This window comes from Clupea harengus, chromosome 6 (assembly GCF_900700415.2).
Source record: "Clupea harengus chromosome 6, Ch_v2.0.2, whole genome shotgun sequence".
Lineage (NCBI taxonomy): Eukaryota > Metazoa > Chordata > Actinopteri > Clupeiformes > Clupeidae > Clupea > Clupea harengus.
The window spans coordinates 13,786,458-13,800,641 of record NC_045157.1 but is presented as its reverse complement, the minus strand read 5'-3'; the positions used below and the strand labels follow the sequence as shown (position 1 = coordinate 13,800,641).

At 44.6% G+C, this 14,184-nt stretch overlaps 1 protein-coding gene across 1 annotated transcript in view; it reads right to left on the bottom strand.

Moving 5' to 3' along the window:
• Positions 1 to 4,487, bottom strand: part of garre1 (granule associated Rac and RHOG effector 1) — a 33,562-nt gene extending 29,075 nt beyond the window's left edge. The window contains exon 1 of the mRNA XM_031569110.2: positions 3,566 to 4,487. The gene's annotated coding sequence lies outside the window, so the exon portion shown is untranslated. The remainder of the gene's footprint in view (positions 1 to 3,565) is intronic.
• Between the last annotated feature and the right edge of the window lie 9,697 nt (positions 4,488 to 14,184).

Sequence of the window (14,184 nt, the reverse complement as noted above, 5' to 3'; positions counted from 1 at the left end):
TCCCTGAACAAACAAGAAAAAGTTGAGTGGCAAAACCACACACCCTGCCAGGGATTTGGGACTCTCTTTTCCTAACACACACACACACACACACACACACACACACACACACACACACACACACACACACACACACACACACACACACACACACACACACACACACACACACACACACACACACACACACACACAGAATTTAACCTCTTGTAGGCTAATTGCCCTCAACTAAAATTCATCCACACAGCCCATGCATAAACCAGTGCATTCACACTTCTCAATGAATAGCTTTTTCTTCTCCCATAGGGCAGGCCTGCCTACCGCCTCGCTCTCACAGTCTTTTGGGTACAGTAGAGATGGTGTCTGCTAGTCAGCTCTGCGCTCCGTTGTGTGTGTGTGTGTGTGTGTGTGTGTGTGTGTGTGTGTGTGTGTGTCAGAGACAAGAGGCCAGCAGAGCCGCAGCCTTCAAATCCCTGGGATTAAAATGACCGCATAGCTGGCAATAGCTGCACAATGCCTGCTGCTTAACCTGCTAAACAGGGATCTAAAGAGATTGGAGTGGTAAACAGGAAGGCTGGACCTCGCCGACACATCTAGACTGCCCTAGTTCTTCCAGGAGCCCATTCCTCAAACGCCCATACGTTGTGAAATTCTGGGTTTTTTTCTGGTTTGTTTTTTGTGTGTGTCAAAAGCAACTAGGGCAGAGGCAAGGAAGTCTTCGGATTGATGACTCAACATCAGTGTCCAACACTTGCACTTGCATCCACGTTTGGCAAAACTGATCAGTTCTGTTTTCCGGTCAGGTTTTTCCAAGTGACACTGACCTGCCGCTTCCTGTGGCGTCAAAACAGCAGGAACAAGAGTGGTAAGCAAGGCGCGATGGCAGGAAACGGCGGCCGAGGTTACAGTTCACCTTGTTAAAAAGTGAGGGCCTCATTCAAGCCGAGAACCTGTGTCATCTTTCAGCCTACCTGGAGGCCTCATCCAATGTGCACCCTGGGCTCAACCTCATAAAGCAAGTCTCTTACTCGTACACTCATACACGTGTGCAGACACACACACACACACACATACACACACACACACTCACACCGAGCCCAGTGGAACACCACTTTGAAACATGACCCTGTACAGAATCAATATTGATGTGATCCGTCCCGCATCGCTAGTCCAACGTGCCAACATCTCATCTGAGCATGGCCTATTAGCACCGCCACCCAAACAAACACATATGATAGCACATAGGGTGGGCGGTTGGCACTGGGACAGGACAGGGCGAGAGAAAGAGAGCGAGAAACAGGGAGGAGGGAAAGACAGAGAGAGTGGAAAAGAAAGAGCGAGAGAGAAAAAGAGAGTGTCAGGACGAAGAGCTCAGGGCTAATGTTAGCCTGGCCAAGCTAATGTTAGCAAGCACCTCATCTCAGCTGCTGAGCCTAACAGGAAAACGGTTTGGATTTCTCAGAGTGGGGCACTCTGTCGCCATCAGCTACTCTCCCCACTCACTTCCTCCTCTTCCTCCTCTCTACCCAATGAGGGTTCATGTGTTTTACCTTAGCAGTGCTGTCGCTAGCACGTCACTCACACTGGAGTGTTTTTTAGTGTGTGTGGGGCTCAGCACCTTCGCTTTTGTAGATTTGACCCAGGAGTCAAGAGTTCCGATCAGTATCACTGGACCAGTAAATCTGACCGAGATTAATTAACAAGGAGAGTCCGGTCCAAACACAGATCCTGGACAAGACAGCTGCACGGTATGCTGACAGCTCCGTATCCTCATTGTCCACCTACCCCTATTATAGGGGCTTCTCTCCCCCCCCCCCACACCCACGCCGCCCCGCCGAGGGGGTTCGGGGCGCCAAAACGGCCGGCCACTGGACTCCGTTTCAGCCCCAGAGCCGACAGCTGCCCCCGCGCACCCTGTTCCACTTTTAGCATAGCAGAAATGGCCTCTACATCTGTTCCCCATGAAGCAGAGGAATGCACCTCCTCACAAAGCCGCTGTGTGGGGATGACTCCTCGCAGGCCAAAAACGAATTTAAGATAGAAGTTTGAAAACTAGTCTGGCCTTCTCCAGAGCCGGTTTCTGGGTCACACAGCGTCAAGGGCTTTGAAGGGGAAATTTGCTATCGACGGAAGTAACTCAATTCCATTGTTTGTTTGGTTTCGCAGACAACGATTTTCAGTTTGAAAGATAAAGTACAAAATGACAAACAATTCATATTTTTAAGGCAACAAATACCACATAATCCACTTGCAATAAATTGGTCTAAAACGATTTTGCTTCATTTAAGCCCATCTACACGCACTGCAAACTTACAGACCACTAGTAGTCAGTCCATAAGTATTTATGGGTAATCCCAGCAAGGCCAGACAGGTTACAGGTCAAGCCAAGTGGCAGCACAAGTGCCACCGTCTGCTACTCTCCCCCACCCTGAGGAAACAACAGGGGCACTGTGGCCACATCCTGCAGCTCTTTCCCATAATCCTCCACTGCAGGCCCCAAACCTGCCCTGCTGATCCCACTGAGAGTCTCAGTGGCTCTTAAGTGAGGGCTAGCACAGCCGTGTCCAGTTGTCCAAGACAAACAGGGTAGTGGAGGTTTCACTGCATGCGCCATTTTACAATCCCTGGTAACGGAACCTCGAAGTGCACTCTCCAGGAGATAACAGAACTCTTTAAATGATGGCAGCACTGAAGTGTAAGCTAACCTGTGATAGCGGTCGTTGCGTAGGCTCGGCTAGCTTATAACGTATAAAAATAACCAGCTGCTGCTGACGCATCAGAACGGCTCCGTAACCAAACTGGTGTGAGAGGGTCTTTGTCTTCCCCCTCACAGCGCCAGCTCTGAGCCCATGGCCATGACTCTCATGGCAAATATGCTGCCTTTCCAAACGCTGTGAAAAACAGCCCTCAGATGCTGCCTCCCCACAAACAGCCTTCAGACCCTCAAATCAAATAACACCCCGCTCAGCCGTCATGTTCCTCTGGCGCTAAACAATTAAACCAAGCAACATAAGTTTGCTACTGAAAATTTTGGCTCAACTATTCCATGGCTCGGTTACCAGGGTGTGTGTGGGGGGGGGGGGCATCTCATGCTAGCTTCCCTTCCTGCTCTCTGTCAGGGGTCCTGGATTTAGGAGGGACGCTACTGAGAGACAGGGGGGAGCCGAAAAAAAGAAAAACAGGATTGCGGAGGATGAGCGCTCGGGGAGGGAGGAAGTAGTGAGGAGAGAGAGAGAGAGAGAGAGAGAGAGAGAGAGAGAGAGAGAGAGAGAGAGAGAGAGGGGGAGAGAGAGAGAGAGAGAGACAGAGAGAAAGGGGGAGGGAGAGAGAGAGAGGCACAGAGAGAAAGGGGGAGGGAGAGAGAGAGTGAGCTCCCACAGCCCTCAACAGAGCAGCCCTGGAGACAGTGGCTGACCTCCTGACTGACAGTGATCGCCTCACTCTCTCTGTCTCACACACACACACTGCAACCTTCCCCCTCACCCTATCACTCTCTCTGACACACACACACACACACACCCCCCTCTCCCTCTCTCTCACACACTCACTACACTCGCCCTCCCATCTCTCTCTCTCTCTCTCTCACACACACACACACAGACACACACACACACACAAACACACACTACCCCCTCCCCCCTCCAGTGCTCGAGCTCCATTCCAGAGCACGGCCCAAAGCCAGCCTAGATCACGTTTCATTCTCACGTGGAGTATTGTGCACTGGCTGAAGGCGACTGTGCTGCTGGAGGTGGAGGGTGGGGGGGGCCTTTCTTGTCTTTTTAGAGAGAGATTATGGGTGTTGTCCTGAATTCATACTTTCCAAAAAAACATCCCCCCCCCCAAAAAAAACACACATAATGGAACAAGACCTGTGCCTTTCATATTCCCTTAATCTCTTCAGCCGGGACCAGAATGGCCTTATTGTTTAGGTGAGTGAGGAGAGCAAACCACAGGCAGAGAGAGACAGACAGAGAGAGACAGACAGACAGACAGACAGACAGACAGAGACAGACAGAGAGAGAGAGAGAGAGAACTCCAGCAGCAAGTTCCAACAACTGCAGCAAACAACAGCAGCAAAGAGCATTAAAGGAACGAGGAGAGAAAAGAGGAATAATAAAGAGAAGAAAAGGACAAGAATGCCAAACGAAAGAGACCAAAAAAAAAAAAAAAAAAAACACTCATCGGCTAGAAACAAAGACGCAAAGAAAAAAGAGGAAAAACTACACGCCGGTGATTCAACTTATGCAGCAATCTGCAAAACACTCCGTGCCGAGACCTGAAGACAAAGACAAAATCCCGGGGCCATAATGGTTCTTTAGGCCATTAAAGTGTGCTGATGTCACAGGGAAAATATGAGGGGCTTTGGAAGTCCTCTCCATATTGGCAGAAAAGCTTTGAAGACGGAAATATTCCCCCTCTATGTGCTTGGGTCACAGGTTTCCTACCCGGCCAGCCATTGACTTATTTTTAGTGTGAACAAAAGTAAGAATATCCACCCCCTACAAGTCCCCCCCCCCCCCCCCCCAACTCCTTCCCTGCACAGGATATGGAACTGCAATGGGAGCCATTAGGAGGCCAAAGCATAAAAGTAAAATGACAACTGTCATTTTGGGTTGTCACAGATTCACTCATGTCCATATTTTATAAAAAAAATTATAAACTCCCTTCACTGAAGACCTGACGATGGAAGCATGCTGTGACTGAGCTGCTTAAGCACTGTAGTGGCTATAGAGTTGAGTGATGATTTTCAGGTTTTGGCTGGGACCCAGCCTCTGTCCAATGTCAGTGGTATAACTTAATGAGTCAGAGGTGAGAGCTGATGGTCTGGGTGACATGGAACTCAACATGACAGCCGTAAGTAATGAGTGACGACGACACTGCCTGTGTTTCTCTTGGGAACCCCAGCAAGCACAAAACTGGAAGCCGAAGCAGGTTTCCAAGGCAATTGAGAAGCACGCCGCCTTCCCAGCATGCTCTGCTCTCTGGGCTCTCCCTGCATCTTCCCACTGCTGAATCAAGGCTTCCCTTAAAGCTCCTTTTTTTCTGCAGGCAAAACTACACTGTTTCACTTTGAGGACTCCGGTTTCATCAACAACAACAACAACAACAACAAAAAAAAAAAAAAAACAGAAGCCACATGCTGATCCTGCTTCTACACCCCTGCAACAGAGAAGGTCAGCAAGTTTGGAAGGCTTGGCCTGATGTGAACCTACAGATTTAGGAGCTTAACATATGGGACCAAATGAAAGCCTGTTTCAGTCAGCAACACACATGGCCAAACCACCAACTCTGACATGCCCGCTGTCTGGTCCAAATACTTGTAAAAAGACAAAACTGCTACATGGCAGCAGACAGTATTTCTCAGTGTAATCTTGTCCCAGACATTTTGGTGAAATGACAGGAAGCTGTGCAAATTACAACAAAGCAGAATCCCTATCTACCTGGTCACCCTTCACCACTAGTAAATAGCTGATCATTGAGCAGAGACGTACAGCTTCTAAGACACTGGTCATTATTTGATGGCATTATTAACAGAAACTTCCATTCCATTAAGCCCTCTCTGCTTAATCGGATCTACGTGATTAATGCTCTGTCAACCAAACTAAACATGTCAGCATCATGAGCAAGATGGGCTATTGCACTAAATAGGTCAACATGACACAGTATATAACTATAAGTCATTTAACTAGCCTGTGTCTTTATTTAAAAAGCTCGAGGATGGATATCATTTAGACGTGGTGGTGTGGGTGGAATGTTTAAGTCTCCACTCATCATGGTCTACAAATAGTCTCAAAAAGTAAAACAATCCCCTTTGGAGAATCAGCCTCATGTTGCCTTCATGCATCTTCATCCATCTTCTCAATCCTTCCTCAAGGAGACAGTGTGATGGAACACAGATTCAGGAACACTCCCGTCTTCTGGTAAGTGAAAAAAATCCTCTCTGATTGCTGGAAGAGCAGCTCTTCTGGCATGCCTTTGTGTCAAGGTCTCACCTCCAACTTCCACAGCTAAATTACTAAAATTGTGATGTGTGCCTCTGCACACTGTTATCCATACCTAACAACCCCCTTGCAAACCCTTCTTTCCTGTAGTGTGCCGAAGCCTATGTCGAAACCCAGGTCTCATCTGCAGATCTCAGAATAAGAACAAGCAAAACCTCAAAGCAGTGATTGGCTCACAGTCTCCCAAAATGAATCAAACTTCACCACAACATGACTACCGCTCAAGAGCATTACAGATTCCACATGACACCACCCCCCCCCCCCCCCCTCACACACACACACACACACACACACACACACACACACACACACACACACACACACACACACACAGGTCTACTTTCAACAAATCAAAGCCAAGCATGTGATAGCATCTAAGGGGCATGCCTTCCAATGCTCTTGAGAGGCGTGCAAGGCAAGCTATTTCCTAAGGGGTTACCTGAGCCAGGTGAGAACCAGGTGAGGCTGAACGCACTGAGCCCAAATTAGGCAACAGTTGCCAGAGAAAGACACCTCACGAAGAGTCCGCGCAGCGTTTTCCCTTAAATGCGGAGATGCTTGCAGAACAACAAGCATACCCTGCATTCTCTGCACACGGGGGACTCCGCCCAGTCACACCTGTTTTTCATATGAGATCATTCCATGGTAAGTGACAAGTGCCGAGGAACTTAAGGGCACGATAACTGACAAGTGCATCATCTACCCAGCAATCAGGTAGCCCACTGACCCACAGCAGGATAGAGAGACCCCCCTCCCGGTCGAGCCAAACCCACTTCAGACAGCGTGCAGAAGGAGAACACACACCCGTGAAACACTAGAGTCAGAGCTCCTAATCTGGCCTTTGTTGCAGCACCCTAACCCCCCCAGCCCCCACCGTCCACATCATGAAAGATTCCATTGTGACATTCTAAACTGCACTGGGAGGCAGAGAGTGCAGCATATTCACAACAACACACCACCAGCAACACTGGAGGGCTTTGTTAGAGTGCACAGCCAACACACACACACACACACACACACACAATCCAGCAGCGCAGGGCTTACTAACACAACTGGCACAAATATCACTCACATGACTTGTGACAAAGGGACAGGAAATAGGAAAGGCAGAGAGATATTGGAGACCAGCTGAGTTTCAGAGATGCCACACAGAGAGAGTGGAAAAAACTTTCACTTGGATTAAAGCACTTTGAGCTGCATTCTTTTGCATGAAAGGTGCTATATAAATAAAGTTTTATTATTATTATTATTATTACTTGTGTCGGTTTATCAGTGAATGGATATATAACTGCAAACCCAGCACATGGAATGAAACCATATCCATACTACAGCTATAGACACTGTATAGGGCAGGGGTCTTCAACCTTTTTCAGCCCAAGGACCCCTTGGCTGAGAGAGACACTGAGCAGGGACCCCCACCCCCGCCGCCCCAAATTTAGAACTGATATTCATATATTTTATCTGGAACTAAGTGTCAGTCACACACACACAAACACACTCCCCTACACATGTTTGAACATAATGTTACATAATTTGTAACACACAACTCGTTTCAATTCATTCTGTTTATAATGTTATGATTTTTTTTCTCCCTTACAGTTAGCCATTACTCTGTATTCAATGAGGAGGGGGGGGGGGGGGACAAAGAATTGAGTAGCTTGAGAAGCTTAAGTATGGATGAAATATCTCATACCTAGTGAGAGGCCTGACATTTGACAATTCCTCACTCATGTCTTTGGCAACAAGATTCTCCCTATGAAGCATTCAGTGCGTCACACATGGCTCTTGCACCGTCTGTGCACATCCCGTCACATTTTGGCCAGGGTATATCATGTTCACGGAAAAAATTGTCGATCACTTCTCTGAACTTTTTTTGTACGTCCATGCAGCTGCTGCTTACAGAATATAAATTCCTCCTGCATCTCATTTTGGTCGACAACCACACAAACGCTAAAAGATGAGGGTCGTTTGACACGCCTGTGGATTCATCTAATTGTAGTAGGGGTGGGCGATATGAGCTAAAATTCATATCACGATATTTTCCACTGTCCAGACGATATCGATATGATATCACGATATATGAGGAAAAAAAATCTGAATCACATTTTAATAGCCCTTCTTAGCTAAATGACATTAGTTAAGGCAAAATATGTAATCATGAAAAGTAAAAATCAAATAATGATAAAATAAATATGTATCTACTGATATGTGCTACAAATGTAATTTCTGTATGATTCCAATCATTTCAAGCATTTTTATAACCAAAAATCGCTGAATTTGCGCATGTCCTGTTCAAACAGAGAGACATGCGAGGTGAGGCAGCGACGAGCAGCGCCTCATCTCAGATTGTGCATTCCCTCACTAACTGGGTTGAGCGCATGCCTTTTGCTTTCTCGTTGTTTGTCACCACTGTAGTATTTGTGGACACTTGTATTATATGTCCTTTCTATCCATAGAATAGGTAATGTATTTCACGTGTAGAACCTATTTAGGGTTGCTGATCTGATATAAACCCGCATAGCAGTGAAAAAGCACTGAGGGGAGGCAAACATTACCTCTGTCTCAATAAAGGGGGCGTGCGCGAGAGCCTGAAACTGGACTTTCAATCGAAACGTGAAAATAAGTGAATAAATAATGGGAGACCAATGCCGGAGCTAAAAGGTATGCTTCAAACGACGGGACAGAAGATAACTCGATCGAATACTCACATTCAAAGCCAAATTTCTTTTGAAAAATATTGGAACCTCAAGAATAGATTTGGCTTTGGACGAAGAGCGGACACTAAATATTAGCATGAGCAATATTCGCTAACATTACATTGATATCAGAGTGAGCCCTTTGTCGATTTCAGCGGCAGCTCCGTTGATTTCCCATCATTTCTCTTAGGACTGTTTATATCTATGTGAAGCCATTTAACATCACACAAGTGGTTGTAATCACTTTGAACCCAAGACTGCTTTTTAATGGTGAGCTGATTTTGAGAAATTAAACTTTGCAGCTAAACTTGTGTTTCCTGGTTATGGTTGTCGAATTGCTGTGCTAGCTAAGGAAACTTTTAATAACCTTAGCATAAACGATTTAAATGGAAGAGTTACATTTGCATGAAATGATAGCTAGTTATCTAGCTCATGTTATAGTCTCCTCGATTTAATCATAAAATTATAATGGGAAAAGGTAGAAACCCACAGGGTGCCTGTGCAACTTCGTATGAAAGAGTTCATATTCACACATGTTCATCACAAGCTAGCAGCTGCCAACTGTATGTACCTTACCTATGCGGGTTAAGAATGATGATATGAAATATAATAAACAACCAGTAGACAATGTGCAAGCTGCCAATTGAATGGTGATTTAACAGGTTGCTGGTGCTTACACCTTTGGCTAAAACAACATGGCAACACAACTGTCTATTATTCTTTTTTGGTCGAGGTCAAAGATTTGGAACCCAAACCAGTTCCAAACGACAAAGGTGCCCCCTTTCTTTTTAACCAATTCGTCATCATCTGCTCTTGAGCAACATCACTTTCTGCGCGTTCGCTCATCCTCGATTGTTCACTTATGCACTTATAATAAGCTATAATATATATATATATATTAGTACGTAGCCTGCCTACTAACTTCAGCTGCCTGCACGCTTGTTTGTTGCTAGCACTACATGCGCGCAACAAATGCATGCGCCGTCTGCTCATAAAAATAGGTCAACTTATTAACAAACATTTTTTTTTCATAAGACCCAAGAAAGGCTAGATTAAAATAAAAAAAGATGTAGCTACTTAGTACTATCACTCAGTTAAAATTTGGAACAAAACGATATGAATGCCAAATTCGAATTTATGAATTATGAATAAATCGCGGTATCCACGGTATTACAAAATCCATATCATGGCGTGGCACAATACCGGTTTTTACTATCAATCCGGTATATCGCCCACTCCTAACTTGTAGTGCAAAATAATCTGCTTTCGGGAGTTTCGCGAATAGTTGTGCCCTCACATCAGCTGCCAATTCATCAATTGAAAGGGGAAAAAAGCAAAGGGATGCTTTTCAGTTTGGTTTACGTACTCCTCCTTCCCAAACATCGTTTTTCACATATTACTAGCTGCTGGCAATATTAAAACTTTCCGCAATTATTTATGGCGTTTTGGTCTGAGCGACACGTAATGCAACTTGATAAGAGGGTTTTAAAGCTAGCTCGCCAACTGTGGCTTATTGTCTGCTGGCCCTCAAAAGATTTTAAACGGGAAATATTAAATGTGTGTTTCTTTCAAGTGAGCATGGGTTGTCTCTAAGTCTAAGTGTCGTTGCAGGTTTGATGGCTTCATACTTTCGTTTGATAGCACGGAAGAGCAAACCACGCACACTGGTAGTTCGTCACCATCGGTCTCTTTGTAGGTGAAGCCAAACTTCAGATAATTATTTGAATATTTACCTGTTTTCTCCAGTTTGCGTTTTGGGGTATTAAGGCAAGTTGGCATCCTCTGAAGGTAGATCATCTCAACCGCCATCAGTGCTGTATGACGTGGAGCTCTTGTTCCGAGATATTACAAAACTTTTAAATTGTATGGTTATGGCAGGTAACGTGTTTTGGCACCAGATAGCTAAATGTAGCTAAAAGTGCATATGTTGCCATGGTAATCAAATGATCGCGTGAAGATTTATGGGTAGCCTATGTATTATTTTATAAACGAATAGAAAGCAATTGGGTACGATCTGTTTATGTTTATGCAGCCTATTGGACGTTTTCAATTTTTGAAAGAGGGAAAAATGCTTCAGATGAAATAATTTGGCGGACCCCCTGCAGTACCTAAGCGGACCCCCTGGGGGTCGCGGACCCCCGGTTGAAGACCCCTGGTATAGGGTATTCGGGACTATTCAAAATCTCATTACATAATCTTCAAGCAAACCATTAGACACACAAATCACAGCAATTTTATAGTGTTGACCTACTGAAAGGTCAACAATTCAGCAAGTTTTTTTAGTTTTCTTGGTTGCTTTCTGATCTGCAGATTCATTCTAGTTGACTATTAATTCTTTTTTTTAAAGCTGCTATTGATTTAAAAAAAATGAACAAAGGAAACCTCTTTTTTACGGCTGTTATAATATGTTATAGCTTATGTGGTTATAAACAGGAAGAATACTGGGACATGACCCTATTCTGAGACATGGCGCTCATAAGGATTATTGTTGTAATAATGGGTATTAAATTGTGTGACTTAACGCCTCAAAATCATGTTCAAATTGAGATTTTGCTGAAAAAAGATGTTTGCGGATTAGAAAACGAAATATATTTTGTGTTATTGATATCGCTTTTTTATTGAGCTATTCCGCAAAAATAACAATACAATTTTTTGACACATTTCTATTACATTTGGCCAACAGTGTATTCTAGTAGCCTATTTTAGCACATTGTCTCAGATCAGCTAAGGTGAAACCCACCCGGCGCTCTAGCAGCGCAGCCAGCGGACTCGCATGCCTTCACTGAGGCACGGTGAGGGAGAACACACGGCACAGCCAGCGCTGCAGATTTTTGCAGAGCAACGCATTTATTTCCATAGCAACAGTGCTGAGCAGCGAAATCAGCGACTCATCAGTGAGTGAAAGGACCCTTCAGGAGGGGCTGGCAGACGGAGCTGCTGTTATTACTATCAGCAGACTGGAGGAGTCCCAAGCACTGCTGCAGCTCCCATAAAGCACACTCTGGCCTTCCCAGACCTTAGGGAAGCAGACAACCCATCTGAGGATAGATTTAAACTAAACCATCTCCATTCAGTTGTGCTCAATTCACTGATTTATGCTGCAAAAATATATATTTGATGTGCTGCGCTGGCAATTCAGATATTACAACTGCCAGCCATAAAGGATAACAAGATACTACCTCACAGCTATGCAACACTTCAATTACCTTCACTAATGCAAAATAATTACAAAATATGAACTGTCATACAGAACTTCAATGCATAGGATGCATACCTAGTCACATGTTGACTTTCAACTAATGAGATACAAAAATAAACAAGTGGATTATCAAATAAAGCCTGATGATGCATCAACATGCATCTCTGCACTATGCACTTCAGACTGCCACAGCTCATGCAAACAAGTTGGGCGCCACACCTATGAGGCAACAGCCTCCCCCTTTCAAATTTAAAATAATACACTACATACCCACAAAGACAGAGTCCACCTCACTGCCCCAGGACCAAAACCCTCCAGCATCTTCAGCAGAATACCAAAACTTCCCACAGACAAATGAGTGCGTGAGAGGCTGCTGTAAAACCCAGTCCAATTTTCCTGTCGTCCCCAAACGTGATGAGATCCAAACAGGAAATACATTCCGCATGACCTCTAAGGCCAGTCCTAGCTGCAGAAAAGCCTTCCCACGCACAAATACACGCAGCACAACACAGACACACACCACAATACTGACTGTTCCGGTGCTCCAGTAACTTTTGTTTGACAGAGTGATAGCTATCTATAAATATCTGATTTTGTGATGTAGTCACAAGGCCAATCTATGGCAACAGTCTATGTACTGCCAACTAAAAGCAACAAACTCGACTGACAGTTAGGCTGCAGCTAATGAATGAGACCATTTGAAGAATCACATTTCATATTGATGTCCCTATACCAGTGGGACGCTTTACCACTCATCTGAATAGCAGAGCAGAACCACCTCACACAGCCTCATACTAACCCAGAAGAGTGGCATGCATTTTTGTTTATAAACTCGGACCAATAAAGGAAATAACTGATGAGAGACACAGTATCATGCAGTGCTGAACAAAGGCTATACAAACGCTTAGGTGTTCAACATGAAAAAAAAGCTAGCCTGTCCAGAGAATGCCCGGAAGGTATAACGCTGCAATCCAAATAAACATTAGAGATTGTGTTAAAACCCTGTCTGTTGGTAAGATATGACATGTCCTGCTTGTAAAACCAAAACAACTGCATCGAATACGTAACTACATGTGAAAAATGATGAGACTGGCTAGCCAGGAGTCTGGAATTTTAGTATGGCTTTGACAGCTAGCTAGGTAGCCAACACTCTCGAAATCAACATGAATCGTTCTTAGAAAGAAAAATCCTACATCCTTTCCTTATACATGTATTCATCGTCTCTGACAATTGTAGCAAGCTATACGAAACTGTTTTACTGTTACCCTTCTGGATACGACGCAACCTAAGCCACGTACCGCTTTATTCTATCTTATCCATTCCAAAAGGCTTGCCGGTTGTGCAGTTGAAAAAAATAAAACAACCCACGGTTTGTGTAAAAATAACGTTAAATATCCATAGTTAACCCAAGAATTTGACTATGCACTATTGCGCTGGAAGGTGCATTGGAATCCTCGCAAGCGCAGTCAGCCAGTTTCATCGAAACTCACGCAGACAACACTAGGGGACACTTTGTTGCAAGCTATTAATACGGCCTTTTAACGCCCTAAATACAAATCTGCTTCCAGCTAAACCCGGGCGATGCAACAGTTCTGATATGTCCCTGGAGACGAATCCTTCTACTCCGGTAACATTAATGTTAAATCAATTACACAACAGGTTGACAGAGCCCTCACGTAATGTCACCCACATAACGTTATCTTATGAGAAAAAAAATAGTCAGCTACTAACCATACTGTGTTGCAGTAAACTTGCTGTCACAGCTAGCTAGAGAGCTACTATATGTAACCTCTGGGGAGGTTAGCCAGTTAGCTAGCTAATATCACAAATTCCTAGAAATGTACTAACGGCGTCGAATTTCAGGTCAGAATCAAACAGTTTGATTACAACCTAGCTATAGATAGCTAGGTTGGTCGGTTAGCTTGCTCGTCCTATAGCTCGCTATCTACTACACGTAAAAGTGTGACATTATAAAAGCGCAACAGAGCATACATCAAACAAACCACTTGGGGAAAAGTAGCTACATTACCAGTGTCAATGATATGTCTCATCACGGCCAGAAAGACAAAAATCTGATGGGTGTGCGGACGCTGTCGAGCTATGTGTTCAGAGCGTAGTCCACCAACGTTAGCAAGCAAGCGGTTGCAATGGAATGAACTGCACCAGTTGGAAAACTAGCTAATCTTCGATAGGTGCAAAGCTAGCTAGCTAGCTTAAATAACCAATATTAGCTTGCTAGCATATAGCTAGTTTTCTTGCGACACGGTTTTAAATCATGCACCGTTTA